Here is a 16,304-nt window from a genome sequence, read left to right as displayed (position 1 = left end):
TCCTCCGGCCACAGAAGATGTTGGTTCTCCAGAACTGCCTTGGGTGGTATGAATGGCGGCTGTGCTCTCATCTCCAGATCCTCCCAGCAGATGATGTTAAAGAAGGGATGGTCTCTGATGTTACCGTTCACACCCAGCCGCTTCTTAGGATTTCTCTGCAGCAGTCCTGAGAGCAGGTGTTGTACATTGGTGTTCAGTAATGTTGAATTTTCTGATTTGGCTGTGTTGATGGATAATTTCACCGCGGTAAATGGGAAGTATCCTGATGACATTCTGTGCACAATAATTCCCAGGTTCCACCAGTCCACTGCTGCGTCATAATCTTGTCTTAGAAGTATCTCTGGGGCCAGATAACTTAATGTGCCTACCGCTCCACAGGTCTTATTGGAGGAGGTGAGGTGACATCATCTCGGGTAAGCCCCAGGTCAATGATGTGGATGTGACCATTCCCATCCAGCATGATGTTGGCTGGCTTCATATGTATCTCTGCAATGAAAGAAGACAGATAAAGTGTAAATGAAAGAGAATGGGAAATCTGTCCAAGGTTGTAGTGATATAAAAGACATGGCATATACCTCAGCAAACCAAGCATCATTCAGGACTTTGGAAAAACTGGGTACATTATTCCACCATTACAAATGACATCTCAGCTGGTATTGTAGAATAAGTATAGTTCTGTAGAAATTCTATGATCCAGGTGAAGGAATAAACCATAGACTATACCTGCTAGGTGTGAAATGTTAGGAAGGGGTCATCTAGAAATTCTAAGAGTGGTTTTAGCTGTAAAATGTTTCAGTCCAGTGGCGTAGCTAAAGTGTTGTGGACCCAAGTGCAATCTTTGACTGTGGCCCCCTACCCCATCCCTAAAGACATATTCTTGATAGCAGCAGTTATGGGGGCTGCAGTGGTGTCCAATAGACTTGAAAAGGATACAGGTATAATACCCACAACCAGCATTATCAAGAATACAGGGAGTGAGTAGCCAGTGCCCAGCATGTAAACATTGCTGGGAAACAGCTGATTTGTGGGGGTCCTAATAGATTGGTCTCCATTGATCTAAAATATTAATGTTAGTCCATCAATTTTTAAAAAGTGGATCACTGCTTTAAAGGGGTATTCCAGTAGATTTGTATTTGTGAAGTATCCTCAGCATTGCAAGTGCCACAGTCCCTTCAAGCAGATGATCAGCATGGGTCCCGGGTGTTAGATCCCCATTGATTTTATATTGATGACTTTTCCCAGTCTGATGCTGAATGATATTATATTCTACATTGGACCTATTAGTTGACTATGTTTGAGGAAGTATTATTAATATTCTGAAATTTGAAGTCTACAACCTAGGGGTTATTGGAGGGTAGGCTATTTTAGCTGGCGGGCCCAAGCATTGAACCTAGCCTCTCTGCTGTCTGAGGCGGACGATCAAAAGACGCCCTTCACCCCCAGGAGGGGTGTTGTTGATCTTTTGATCATCCACCTCAGGCAGCGGGGTGGTTTGGGGTGTTAGCGATAACATTACAATAAATACAATACAGTAATATTTTGGGCAGTAATACTCACAGGAAACATCTTCCCACATTTCCTGTCTCTTCCCTTTGGACCACCATGACCACTTCTTGCAGCTGTGACTTGACTCTGTAAAGTTTAAAACACAGACATCTTTGACTCCTCACTTCTCCACGCACCCAATCCCTAGGTATATAGACTGTGGGGCATAATAGATGTTGCTGGGGGGCCGCTGTGGGGCATAATAGAGGTTACAGGGGCCACAGTGCACCCTTCAAGCTCTATTATGCCCCACAGTTACACACCCATGAACTATTATTATACTCAGGGGTCTTTTCAGATCCCCGAGTATAATAATCCGAGCCCCAGGGGAGGTGAGTGAACATAATAAACAGTGTTACTCACCTCTCCGGGATCCGATGTTAATCCTTGCAGGCTTTGGGTCTGTGTATGGGTCATTATTACAAAAATTACACTTAGGGCGAGAAATGTCATGTGGGATCTAAACAAAATTTACTTACATGTGATATATAAAGAATGCGTTTGGGGACACAAACTGATGAGCTGTTTTCGACACTTTGGGAGGGATTCATCATTCCCTATATACCAGTTTTCTGACACAGAGGGATGATATTTATACATTTGGTGCAAGGCCCTTTGTGCCAGTGTTCTGGCAAGAGTTAGAATGCAAATCTATGCCAGGTCCTACCTAACATAGACTTCCATTCTGGTGCCAGGATGCCTCAGTATCTTCATAAATCTCACATTTGCTGTGCTAGTCCACAAGCAGCGTCTGGTACCCGGAAGCTGCTAGTACAGCTGATCTGTGTAGGGTTCGGGTGTTGAACCCTGACAGATTATATACTGACATACTGATGAGCTGTCCTTTCATTGATGTTTATTAGGTTATAGTCTGTGTATTTCACGACTATTGTCTTTGATTCACTATACAATGTAATAGCAGTAGTCACAGTTTGGAGGTTGTGTACTATCTGGGCCTTGTATAGAGGTGATGTTGGTTTGTACATGATGCATTTTGTTTGTTAATTGTCTGTATAGCGGTACATACATAGCGGTTTCACAACTATATATACAGTGCCTACAAGTAGTATTCAACCCCCTGCAGATTTAGCAGGTTTACACATTCGGAATTAACTTGGCATTGTGACATTTGGACTGTAGATCAGCCTGGAAGTGTGAAATGCACTGCAGTAAAAAAGAATGTTATTTCTTTGTTTAATTTTTTTTTTAAATTGTGAAAAGTTTATTCAGAGGGTCATTTATTATTCAACCCCTCAAACCACCAGAATTCTGTTTGGTTCCCCTAAAGTATTAAGAAGTAGTTCAGGCACAAAGAACAATGAGCTTCACATGTTTGGATTAATTATCTCTTTTTCCAGCCTTTTCTGACTATTTAAGACCCTCCCCAAACTTGTGAACAGCACTCATACATGGTCAACATGGGAAAGACAAAGGAGCATTCCAAGGCCATCAGAGACAAGATCGTGGAGGGTCACAAGGCTGGCAAGGGGTACAAAACCCTTTCCAAGGAGTTGGGCCTACCTGTCTCCACTGTTGGGAGCATCATCTGGAAGTGGAAGGCTTATGGAGCTACTGTTAGCCTTCCACGGCCTGGACAGCCTTTGAAAGTTTCCTCCCGTGCCGATGCCAGGCTTGTCTGAAGAGTCAAGGCTAACCCAAGGACAACAAGGAAGGAGCTCCGGGAAGATCTCATGGCAGTGGGGACTTTGGTTTCAGTCAATACCATAAGTAACGTACTCCACCGCAATGGTCTCCGTTCCAGACGAGCACGTAAGGTACCTTTACTTTCAAAGCGTCATGTCAAGGCTCGTCTACAGTTTGCTCATGATCACTTGGAGGACTCTGAGACAGACTGGTTCAAGGTTCTCTGGTCTGATGAGACCAAGATCGAGATCTTTGGTGCCAACCACACACGTGACGTTTGGAGACTGGATGGCACTGCATACGACCCCAAGAATACCATCCCTACAGTCAAGCATGGTGGTGGCAGCATCATGCTGTGGGGCTGCTTCTCAGCCAAGGGGCCTGGGCATCTGGTCCGCATCCATGGGAAGATGGATAGCACGGCCTACCTGGAGATTTTGGCCAAGAACCTCCGCTCCTCCATCAAGGATCTTAAGATGGGTCATCATTTCATCTTCCAACAAGACAACAACCCAAAGCACACAGCCAAGAAAACCTAGGCCTGGTTCAAGAGGGAAAAAATCAAGGTGTTGCAGTGGCCTAGTCAGTCTCCTGACCTTAACCCAATTGAAAACTTGTGGAAGGAGCTCAAGATTAAAGTCCACATGAGACACCCAAAGAACCTAGATAACTTGGAGAAGATCTGCATGGAGGAGTGGGCCAAGATAACTCCAGAGACCTGTGCCGGCCTGATCAGGTCTTATAAAAGACGATTATTAGCTGTAATTGCAAACAAGGGTTATTCCACAAAATATTAAACCTAGGGGTTGAATAATAATTGACCCACACTTTTATGTTTAAAATTTATTAAAATTTAACTGAGCAACATAACTTTTTGGTTTGTAAGATTTATGCATCTGTTAATAAATCCTGCTCTTGTTTGAAGTTTGAAGGCTCTAACTTATTTGCATCTTATCAAACCTGCTAAATCTGCAGGGGGTTGAATACTACTTGTAGGCACTGTATCTTTACAATTATTTTTGTATTCCTGATCTTTTGAGACTATATCAATGCTGTTGGAAGTGCAGCCCTGATTTCTGAGATGACTGAATATGATGGTGCTGGTATATCAGGATATGGGGCCCCACTTTTAATTTTGCGCAGGGCCCCACTTTGTCTAAAACTGGCCCTGAGTTCAATGAAATAATGAAACACAACCATTATGGAGCCTGCTCACTAGAATTCACACAACTCCAGATAATGTAATAATAAAATAAAAGAACACTGCGAAAGGGAGAATTGCCTCCTTGTATACACCAAAAACAATGCTGACCCAAACAGCACATAAATCATGCTTATGAGGCATATCTATTTATGAAACATACCTAATAATAATACTTAATAATAGTGATTTATCTGTGACTTCAGAAAAAAAAGATAAGACCCTAAATAAGATTTCAGGATGTAATCCGCACATAGTAAGAAATTGCTTAAATGATTATCCCCTGAAATTCACTCTTAGGCTAAGGCCCACGGGTCGACCTGCAGAAAAGAAGTGCTGTGTGAAAAACCGGTTCTTCCCGCAGCACTTCAAACAGAAAATTTGCTTCTTCCTTCGCTGACTTTCAGTTACAATTATTCCTATGGGGAAACCGCCAACGTTTTCGTAGGTATAATTGGCATGCTGCAATTTCCAAAACCGCGTTGGTTTTGGAAGTCAGAACGTGTCCGCTCATCAGTTTTGACTGCAAAGTGGGCATGGTATTCACTAGAATTCCATCCAATTTACCCGTACTGTAAAACACTGCATTTTTTCCTGCAGTGTTTCTGATGTGGGCAAATTGCAGCGTTTCCGTCCCGTGAGACCCTGGCCTTAGATTTTAATTCTGCAGATCGCATCCTTTTTATGGGCCACACCCCTCAACACAGACATGCCACTGCCCAGGATTACCACACCCTTTGTCCCGGGTCACTACATCCCTCAACACAGACACGCCACTGCCCAGGGTCACAACACCTGTCAACACAGACATGCCTCTGTCCAGGGTTATCACAACAATCAACACAGACATGCATCTGTCCGTCCAGGGTTACCACATCCATCGACCCAGACATGCATCTGTCCGTCCAGGGTTTCCACACTCATCGACACACACATGCATCTGTCTGGGGTTATCACACCCATCAATACAGACATGCCAATGTCCAGAATTACCACACCGTCAACATAGACATGCCACTTGCCAGGGTTCAGTCTGCAGCATCTTGGCGCTGCACACGCTTTTGCGGCACATGGATATTTGCCAACTCCCCTTTTTCCACAAGCCTGTCAGACATTTTGGGAGAATTGGCAAGTAGGCTTAATATAGTGTTGCATGCAAGGACAGTGTATATTTAATAGACTGGTGCTATATAGTTACTAGGACCACTGAAACAAAGTTTATGGGTCGGGTGTATTTATGAGGAAAGCACTTCCAGCACCCCCTATCTATATAAGGCAGCCTGTCACTAACCACCCCAAAGACTTAAAACAAATACAGACCCCTGATCTTAAACTAAATACAGACTCCCTAAGTCCAAAATAAAAATAGGTCAAGATATAAATTCAGGTAGTATATTAAAGCTACAGGTTTGTTCTCTTACAGGGATGTATATTAAGCCATTTGCACCATTATTTTGGACTCATTTGCAACATTGTGAGATTCAGTAATGCTGTCAGACAGCATTTACACAAGTTGTGTCCTAATGGGCACCAAACCCAATGGTTTCCTTTTTTTGTTGGGCATTATGGGCTTGTATGTCAGGAGTGTATTACATTTATCACTTTTTCCTTTTCTTTAATATGCAAAAAATCCCTAGTCCCTGGAGTAGCAAGTGGAGGAAACCTAGTGAGAAATTTACTGACTGAAATGCAACAAAGCCAAGCAAAAAGTTAATCAAGCAAAAAGTCCACGCAGGAGAAGCCTCACAGGCGGCGTTCGGAGGCAGACTCTAAACCCTTTGTGTTTGCTCATTATTCTCTCTGCAGGTTTCCAGTATCCTGTGGACTTTGTCAGATTCGGTGGACTGCATCAAACCAACCCTTTTTTTTTTTTAAGTACTATACTCAAAGAGGGATGTGTGGAGTATTGTTTACTTCAATAACATTTATTAAGTGTGTGTTGTTTTTTTTTACTTATTTAACTTCCTTAGTAATGGAGCTGTATGATTGACAGCTTTCTATTACCAAGTTTTCCATAGTTACTGACACTCAAGTAATGAGCGTAAAGGAGGCAGGAATTGAGATGTAACCTCCCAGGTAGAATGATGTCATTGTGACATGGCGTTCCATGATTGGATGCCCTTTGGGGGCTTGGTCCACCTCTCTAGGCAGGGCTTAATAGTCCCATCTCCTGTGTGCATTAGAGCCAATCATACAGGGGATCTACAAGGGGATTGATGTAAATATCATCTGAAATTTCTGTACATCTTACCCTGCCTATTCAATAAGCACATCTAATGGGAAATGTGTTATGTGCATTAATAGATGCATAAATATCAGTGGTTACAATTACAGTTTAGTTCTATTAGAGATAGTGTAATAGGTTATACAGCGATTTGTGGTATAGTGGGACCTTGTTTCAGCATATAGTACTGACTATGGTTGCATACCTATCCCTGTTTCTCTATATTCCAGTAGATAAGCCTGAATGTATGGGAATATATAGTTGCTATTAGCCCTAGTGTTTACAATGATTGTAATAAAGTGTTATTTAATTTGTTCTATTAAGTAGCTCTTTCCTAGGATAATAAATCTTTTGCAACTTGAGGCCCCATGTATACGACCAAGTGCGCTTCCGATGTGGAACCGAGTTTGCAGCAGAATGCAGTCGGATGACACTTAGATATACACAAGAGTGCATTCATGTCTGTGGAGGCTTTGAGTCATTCTGTTCTCATCACACAGAGCAAGATAGGACCTGCTCTATCAGGTTGAAATGGATCGAAAGATAAATAGAAGCGAATGCATAACGGAACCTCAATTACCCCTGTCCCACAGGCCCGATGCCTTGGGGTAACCCTGGACTCCGACCTATCCTTCAAGTCACTCGTTCAAACCTTCAACACTTCCTGCCGCCTCCAACTCAAGAACATCCATCAAATCCGATCCTTCCTCACCCCTGAAACCACTAAGATGCTCGTCCAGGCCCTCATAATCTCCCGCTTAGACTACTGCAACACCCTTCTCCATGGACTCCCAGCAAACACCCTCGCCCCCCTCCAGTCCACCTTAAACTGTGCTGCTTGTTTAATTTACCTCTTCCCCCCGATCTTCATCGGCTGCTCCTCTCTGCCAGTCCCTCCACTGGTTACCTATAGCCCAACGAATTGAGTTCAAGCTACTAACGCTAACATACAAAGCCATCCACAACCTGGCCTCTCCATATATCTATGAACTAATCTCCCGCTACCTGCCCACACGTAACCTCAGATCCTCCAATGACCTCCTACTCCGCTCTGCTCTCATCCGCTCCTCACACAATCGTCTCCAAGATTTCTCCCGCGCATCCTCCATACTCTGGAACTCCTTACCAAGACACATAAGACTGACTCCCACAATCACAGGTTTCAAGAAGGCCCTGAAGACTCACCTATTCAGGAAGGCCTACAACCCCCAATAACACTATCACCGCACTGCCATCTGTACAGTCTCCCCCTCTCCTTCTGTCTCTACCCCCCTTTCCTCATAGATTGTAAGCTCTTGTGGGCAGGGCCCTCTATCCCACTGTGCCAGTCGGTCATTGTTAGTATTATATCTACCTGTATATTTTGTGTATTGTATGTAACCCCCAAATGTGAAGCACCATGGAATTAATCCTATTAATATTATAAATGTGAAAGTTTGTGAGTTTGTGGGTTTGTGTGTTTGGATGTTTGCGTGTTCGGATGTTTGTTCCTCAATCACGGAAAAACCGCACCACCGATTTGGCTGAAATTTTCCACAAACATAGTTAATACACCCGATTGCGCAATAGGCTACTTTTCGTCACAACAGCGCACATACGTTTGTGCCAGGACCCCTACAAAACCCAAACTCACACCACCATCTCTGCAATCTCACACACTTTGGACCATAGCAAGCCACAAAATTCATATTGCCCTCTACAGCCTAGCCCCTAACCCCACACAATCACATATACATATACTTTACCAGTTTGCTCCTCACCTTAACGATACTCCAGGAGGCTACCTCTTTAACGCTCCGGAGCAGCCATGTTTGCCGACCCCCACCGCTCTGACAATCCTCGACACCGCCCACCCATGTCAACACCCCTAGGCGGTCTAATAAATGCAAAAAAAAAAGTTTTAAAAAAGTACAAAAAATATAAAAAAAATAAATAAAAAGGATTAAAAATTCAAATCACCCCCTTTTCCCTAGAACACATATAAAAGTAGTTAAAAACTGTGAAACACATACATGTTAGGTATCCCCGCGTCTGAAATCGTCCGCTCTGCAAAGCTATACAAATATTTTTCCTGTTTGGTAAACGCCGTAGCGGGAAAAATGGTCAAAAGTGCCAAACCGACATTTTTTTCACTGTTTTGATTCTGATAAAAATTTGAATAAAAAGTAAAGCAATAATATTTCCCGAAAATGGTAGAACTACAAAGTACACCCAGTCCCGCAAAAAAAGACGCCCTATACATCCCCGTACACGCACGTATAAAAAAGTTACGACTGTCGGAATATGGCGACTTTTCAAAAAATAAGTTTTTAACACATTTGTTGCAGATTTTGATGCAGTTTTTTTGAGCCAAAGACAAGAATGGCTTCAAAAGGAATGAGAAATGTGGAAAAACCACAGCAAAATCTGTGACAAAAAAAACTGCGTTTCCGCAACGTGGGGCCTTAGCCTTGTGGGGTTTTTTGTTACATGTGCATATCTCTGCGGTGGTGAATGTTAGTGGGGCACCATACAAGTACAGTGCTCTGCTTTCATATTTAGCCCTGAGCACTTGTATTCTATTCAACTGCAAAAGAAAAGCAGCAAAGTGTTACAAACTTGTTATGTGAAGTGTTTTGATGTTTCTAATGGGTTTTACTTGTAAGCTGTAAGCTGGTGAAAATGTACACCTTGAACTTATGGAGAAGGTTAACTCCCTTACTAGACTGCCTGCATAGTGATAGCAAGGAGTAACTCAAACTGAGTGGCACAGGATGGTTTATTATTATACTGCATATTGTGTAATGTTGGTATAACATCATGCATCATGTTAAATGTTTACACCGCTTTAAATGGTGTAGGTCATGTATGATCAGTTGTATTAAACCTACTAAACCCCAACACTAGGATATACTGTATATTGTACATGATACCAAACGAAAACATTGAATCTAAACCTATTTGGTATCTGTTTCAGTAATCATGACATCATAAACAAGACCAAGTTAATATGTGGAGCCTCGATCTGATACTGGCTGCCGTCTAAGTATATGCACGACTCTCGGGCAACCAATTATATTATGTCGTTGCATTATGGCGTATTCTTTTATAGGCAGCAAACTCATATACATATTTATATATTTTTACTGTGTTTTTCTATCATATAATTATACAGTATATTGCGTCACAAACATGGGTGTGTACTGTGATGTCACTCCAATGGCGCCATTCGTTCCTTTACACAGGTATCACCTAATATAAAGACCCCTCCGGCCTCCATTCAGTAGCCCCCTGACGAAGCAAGGTGCAAATCACGCGTTGAGGGTTTGGGTGGAGGTCGCAGTGGTAAGCATACTCTATATAATGTGAATTTGCACTTTGTGGGTATATTTGGTTACTCCCTTGACTGTTACTATATATGTTGGTGCAAGCCTGACTAATATTCTTTGGAGGGCTATCTTGTTATACTGCTCAGCATATTTCCCTTATACTACAGCTAATACCAATCCCTGTTAGTCTGGCTTGCCTTATACACTATATATTACTTGCATTTGTTTGCAGTTTAACAACATTTTCTATGAAGCATGCAGATTTTTGCTCACATTATAGACATATACTGTAGTAGTATTACCAACTACTGCATTTGTTTGCAGTTTAACAACATTTTCTATGAAGCATGCAGATTTTTGCTCACATTATAGACATATACTGTAGTAGTATTACCAACTACATACTTGCATTGTATTTTATCTCTGGTACAACACTGAGACCTCCACTTGCAATCTGATGCATTTTTTTAAATGTTTCTAAATGTCTTGGTTTTTTTTTTTTTTTTTTTTTTGTGTAGATTGTGAGCCCCACATAGAGCTCACAATGTACATTTTTCCCTATCAGTATGTCTATTGGAATATGGGATGGAAATCCATGCAAACACAGAGAACATACAAACTCCTTGAAGATAGTTTTTTTGCCCTTGGCGGGATTTGAACACCAGGACTCCAGCGCTGCAAGGCTGCAGTGCTAACCACTGAGCCACCGTGTGACCCTAAATGTCTCGGTTTTTTTTCTCTCTTTTTGTCATCTGTAATAATAAGATTTATTTTGTTATAAATATTAACTTGGTCTTGTTTATGATGTCATGATTACTGATACAGATACCATGTATGATCAGTGTTCCAATGTTTTCTGGAAGTTGCATTGTGCACTATCTTCTTAGGCTCTGTGCAAACAACCGAGTGTGCTTCCGATGTGGGTCCGAGTTTTGCAGCAGAATGCACTCAGGTAATACTCAAAGTGACATCCAAGTGTCATCTGAGTACATGCCGTTATGCATTCATGTCTACTGGGTTTCAGACCCATTCCTGTCCATGTTCCATGTCTTTGAAACTAAATAACCCGAAAGCCCTAATACACGTGAATACATAACAGAATGTACTTGGATGTCACTCCAAGTGTCTTCCAATCCAAACTTGGCCCCACATAGGAAGTAAACTCAGTCATGCGCATGGGGCCTTAGAGGCACAATAAAGTTGTGCCTATGGGTTGATCGGTGGGAGAAGTTGTTTATTGCTCCCCTTTGGTTAGATCCATTGATGTTACCCAGTGTGTGAAAGGTTTGATACGTAAGGAACCTTTTCACTGTCTCAGTGGGTGGATCACCTTGGAGGAGAGCTTGAGAAGTAAAGAAATTTTCAAGAGGAGCCATGTCCTTCAGTGCTGGTGGGTGGCTTCAGAAGACTCACAGGGGTCAACTCGAGAGATGAGAGGCCATGCGTATTGGTGCATCAGACATGGAGAAGTGCAGTGCCGACTGCAGAGCAGCCCTGTTGCCATCGACCTGGCGGTTACCTTGAGGCTTTATTGTATTTTTTAATATCCACACTAAGGATAAGCTATTCACTGCTTCTGCCTTTCAGGTCAGAAAGCCTTCCTAATGCTGAGGCCCCACATTGCGGAAGCGCCGTTGTTGTTGCAAATTTTGCTGTAGTTTTTTAAGCCAAAGCCAGGAGTGGATTGTGTAGAAGGGAGAAGTATAAGAACTTCTTTTATATTTCCCATTCCTTTTTTAACCATTCTTGGCTTTGGCTCAAAATAACGCAGCAAAATCTGCACCAAAAAAACTGTATTTCCGCAACATGGGACCTCAGCCTTAAAGGCCATTATGGTTCTTTAAATGTATCCCCTATCTGGTACCGGATAAGGGGTCACTGATCAGTGGAGGTCTGACCATTGAGACCACCACAGATCAGACATCCCTATATCTGGTAGGGAATGACTTAAAATATCTCTAAATCACTGCATACGTGTGAATACAGGAAAAATGTGTCATAGCCGAAAGAATAACCAATCACATTCATTATGAAAGTCATGTGATTAGTACAAAAAGTATAGCCTAATAGATAGAAAAGCTGCACATTCAGTGTCATACATACTATATGCTGCCACATCTACACACTATAGGATAATCTTTTTCCAAAAAGTGTCCCATAAACTGTAAAATATACAGATCACAGAAACTGGGTATAAAATAGGAATCTAGGCAGGACATAGAACAGAATCACATAGACCACAGGAAACAGAGACAGAAGCCAAAGGTGACTGGAAGGGTAAACATCCACAAGGCACCTGAGATGGAAATATATCAGACGGACTACCTGTCCACAGAGCAATAAACAAAAGAAGGGCAACGTTGAAATGTTAACAAATGCATAAGTGGCAGAAGCCCAAAGGCCAATTATACAGATTAGAAGAATGACTGTCCAAACGTGGCATACAACTAGGACAGGGTTCAGACAGAGCAAACACAGGTAACAGCAACGAACATCAACAAGAGAACAGCATGCATGTAAACAGATCGAGAGCAGGTAACTGGACACATTGCTCAGCCAAAGTGTGACAAAAGGAGAAGGCTAGGGTTATAGAAAAAAGGGAAGGAAGGGAAAGGAAAATATACTCAGCCAACTTGTAGTGAAAATCACTCTCCCATATATCGCTTCCCACTCTGAGATCCGTGGATCTATAGACCGGCTCGGAAAAAATATGCTCCCTCGGTCCGGAGCCAAACGATAGTACATCCAACAAGAAATTGATTCCAGCCAGGTTACGTGGAAAGATGCAAAAATACTTCTTCTTTATTGTTAAAAAGTTTACAAAATCACAGCAGCATGAAAAACAGGAATGTGGGCGTCAGACTGACGCGTTTCGGATATGTAATCCTTTGTCAAAGTCTGATCACTTACGACTTGAGTCCCCTCTGATATAGTGCTCAACCACACCTCAAATCAATCAACCTGGTATATGCTAACAGGTGATTTACTAACTGCACAATAATACAGAGAGGACTCAAAATATATAAATAGTTAAAAAACACAAAAACAACCAAACATATTTAAAACCAAAAAATAAATATATAGACCACACGATTGTAGAAAAAAGCTATATCTCCATTCACATAATATAGAATATATACGTATGTGTGATCTCATATTACCAGATATAGACAATATTGAAGTTTAAACAAAAAACACAGCAACACATATATACACAATAAATATAAAACAAACTGAGAAAGACTACAAAAAATATACAGACCATCAGGATCACAATACATGCAAAAAAGAATCTCCATTATAAACGAAATGTGTTCCCACGGACCATCCCGGGATGCCCTGAATAAAAATGGAGGCTCCTCCAACTCACACGAATATGAGCATGCGTGAGGATAAATCATGTGATAAGCCTTCTCCTGTTCTATTAGATGGAATATTTCCTTTGAAATATCCGGCTATATTTCCAAAACAGACACATGTAGCACAAGACATTCTTCTTAATATAGAGGAATATGACAGGAACACATGATATCTACGTCCTCACTTCATTGGATGGAAATGTCCAACATTACATGTGATCCGGAATCATTCATTGAATGGAGATGTTCAACATTGTATGTGATCCAGAATCATTCATTGGATGGAGATGTCCAACATTATATGTGATCCGGAATAATTCATTGGATGGAGATGTCCAACATTATATGTGATCCAGAATCATTCATTGGATGGAGATGTCCAACATTATATGTGATCCGGAATAATTCATTGGATGGAGATGTCCAACATGATATGTAATCCGGAATCACTGTTAAGGTAAGTGCAAAATAAATGTGAGTTTATCACGTATAATATTGAGAAAATTACACCTTTCAACATGGTATAACTTAAAAATTCTTTTATAATATCACAAACCTATATTGTCAATGCCATCTTGTGTGTGTACACACGGTGCATGATATTACACACGGTACATGAAGATATTATATAACTATGGTGAAATTGTCCCACAATATAGATTCGTTCAGAGGATTACAATAGATGTTTAATAGATATAAGATATATCATTTCTATTATTCATGCCCAATGGATACCGTGTTCTCAACTTGAGAATCCAATGGACTTCTCTGATTCTTAAAATACGCTCCCAATCACCACCCCTAATTGGGCGCTTCACTTGTTCTATGCCCCAAAATATCAAACTGGACATGTCACTCTTATGTTTTTCTTTAAAGTGTCTCGACACCCCTGTATTTCTAAGGTTATCCGGATTACTTATACTACGTAAGTGTTCAGAAATACGCGTTTTCAAAGGCCTGATGGTACTGCCAATATATTGTACTTTACACTCCTGACATGCAATCATGTATACAACATGACTGCTGTTGCAATCCATATGATCTTTTATTTTATATGAATGATGCATCTCAGCGTCAGAAAACTTTGTTATTTTCGATGTCCACTGGCAAGTGGAACAACGTACATGTCCACATTTGAAAAAACCCACCATATGTAACCAATTTTGTGTTCCTTCTTCCTTCTTATTAACCAAGAGACTAGGTGAAATATAATTCCCCAGTGTCTTACCCCTCCTGGATATGAAACTACAACCTTTTTTAATCACTTCCCCCAAAATTGGGTCCTGATTAAGGATGGGCATGTTGTTTCTAATTATCTGGGTAATCTCATCGAATTCTGTACTATATCTAGTTGAAAAGTGTATATCACTGGTATTATCTTTTTGTTTCTTTTTCTGGGGGTTATACAACAGCTGTTCTCTATCTCTACGTGTTGCAATATCAAATGCCCTGTTGATGGACCATTGGGGATAATGTCTCTGTTTAAGTCTATTTTTAACAACAAGAGACTCTTTTTCAAAAGCCTCCTGTGTGGAACAATTTCTTTTGACTCTAAGGAACTCACCAACCGGTAAAGATTTTTTTGTGTGTTTAGGGTGCATACTGTGTGCATGCAAAAGTGTATTACCTGCACTAGGTTTCCTGTAGTTACACACCTGTACTTTGCCACTATCTTGATCTCCTATGAGTGTTACATCCAAAAAATTGATACTCTCTTCTCCCATGTTGAAAGTGAATTTTAAATTATAGGGGTTGTCATTGATATAATCTATAAACTTATGTATATCCTCAGTCCGACCCGTCCAGACCAAGAGGGCGTCGTCAATATAACGACCATACCAGTGTATCTGGCTGCGAAAAGGATTGCTGTTATCATATAGATGCTTATAGATGCTTCTCCTCCCACCAGGCCATAACTATGTTGGCCAAGGAGGGGGAGAAACATGCACCCATGGGCGCCCCCTTGATCTGGAGATAAAATTTATCCAAAAACATGAAGTAATTGTGTTGTAATAAGAATTCAATGGTCTGGATGATATATTCATTAAATTCCGGATCGAAATTAGTGTGGACATATAGAAAATGGGAAAGAGCAGTAATAGCTATGTTATGTGGTATTGAGGAATAAAGGGCTGTAACATCACAACTAACCCAGGTAAAATCCCCCCTCCACTGAAACCCATCAAATACTTTAAGGACCTCCTTGGTATCCTTGATGTAACTAGGTGTTAGTTTTACCAAAGGCTGAAGTAATTGGTCAACCCAAATACATAAACGCTCCGCAAGTGAACCTATACCCGAAATGATGGGTCTCAGCGGGGGGGGGGAACCCACTCTTGTGCGTTTTCGGTAGCCCATGAAAGATGGGAACTATCGGATGTTCCACATATAAATACTGTATCTCCCTCTCCGTGAGGAAACCTTGATTCAAACCCTCTTCCAAGAGGGACTTTATTTTGCGAGAAAAAATGTTGGTCGGATCCTCACTCAGAACACGGTATGTGTCTGCATCATCCAAAATGGAATATGCTGACTGAATATAATCGCTTCTGTTGAGGATCACCACTCGTCCTCCTTTGTCTGACATCTTCACTATGACCTTGTCATTAGTCTGCAAATATTTCAATGTCAACCTCTCATCCATTTTTAAATTATCAAACCGAGATTTAGTTTTCTGTACATCATATAACTTAACAAGGTCCCTTTCAATGGCACTCTGGAACATGTCCAGTGCCGGACATCTAGAATTGAGGGGATAAAAAAATGGATTCTTTATATCAACCTTGAAATCCGGAACAGTTAATCCATCTTTCTCACTATCCCCCAAATTCTTCAAATTTAGTAGACAACATTGCTCGTCAAACAATAATTTACCAAACTCATTTACCACAGGAGAACTGTCAATCATCACATCTTTTTCCAACTCATGCACATCAAAAAAATGCCTCTTGATTGTGAGTAAGCGAATAAACTTGTTCACATCTAATAATGTCTCAAATATATCAAATTGTTCCACAGGGACA

The sequence above is a fragment of the Leptodactylus fuscus genome, chromosome 7 (genome assembly GCF_031893055.1).
Source record: "Leptodactylus fuscus isolate aLepFus1 chromosome 7, aLepFus1.hap2, whole genome shotgun sequence".
In the NCBI taxonomy this organism is placed as follows: domain Eukaryota; kingdom Metazoa; phylum Chordata; class Amphibia; order Anura; family Leptodactylidae; genus Leptodactylus; species Leptodactylus fuscus.
Note: the sequence above shows the minus strand (reverse complement) of the source record.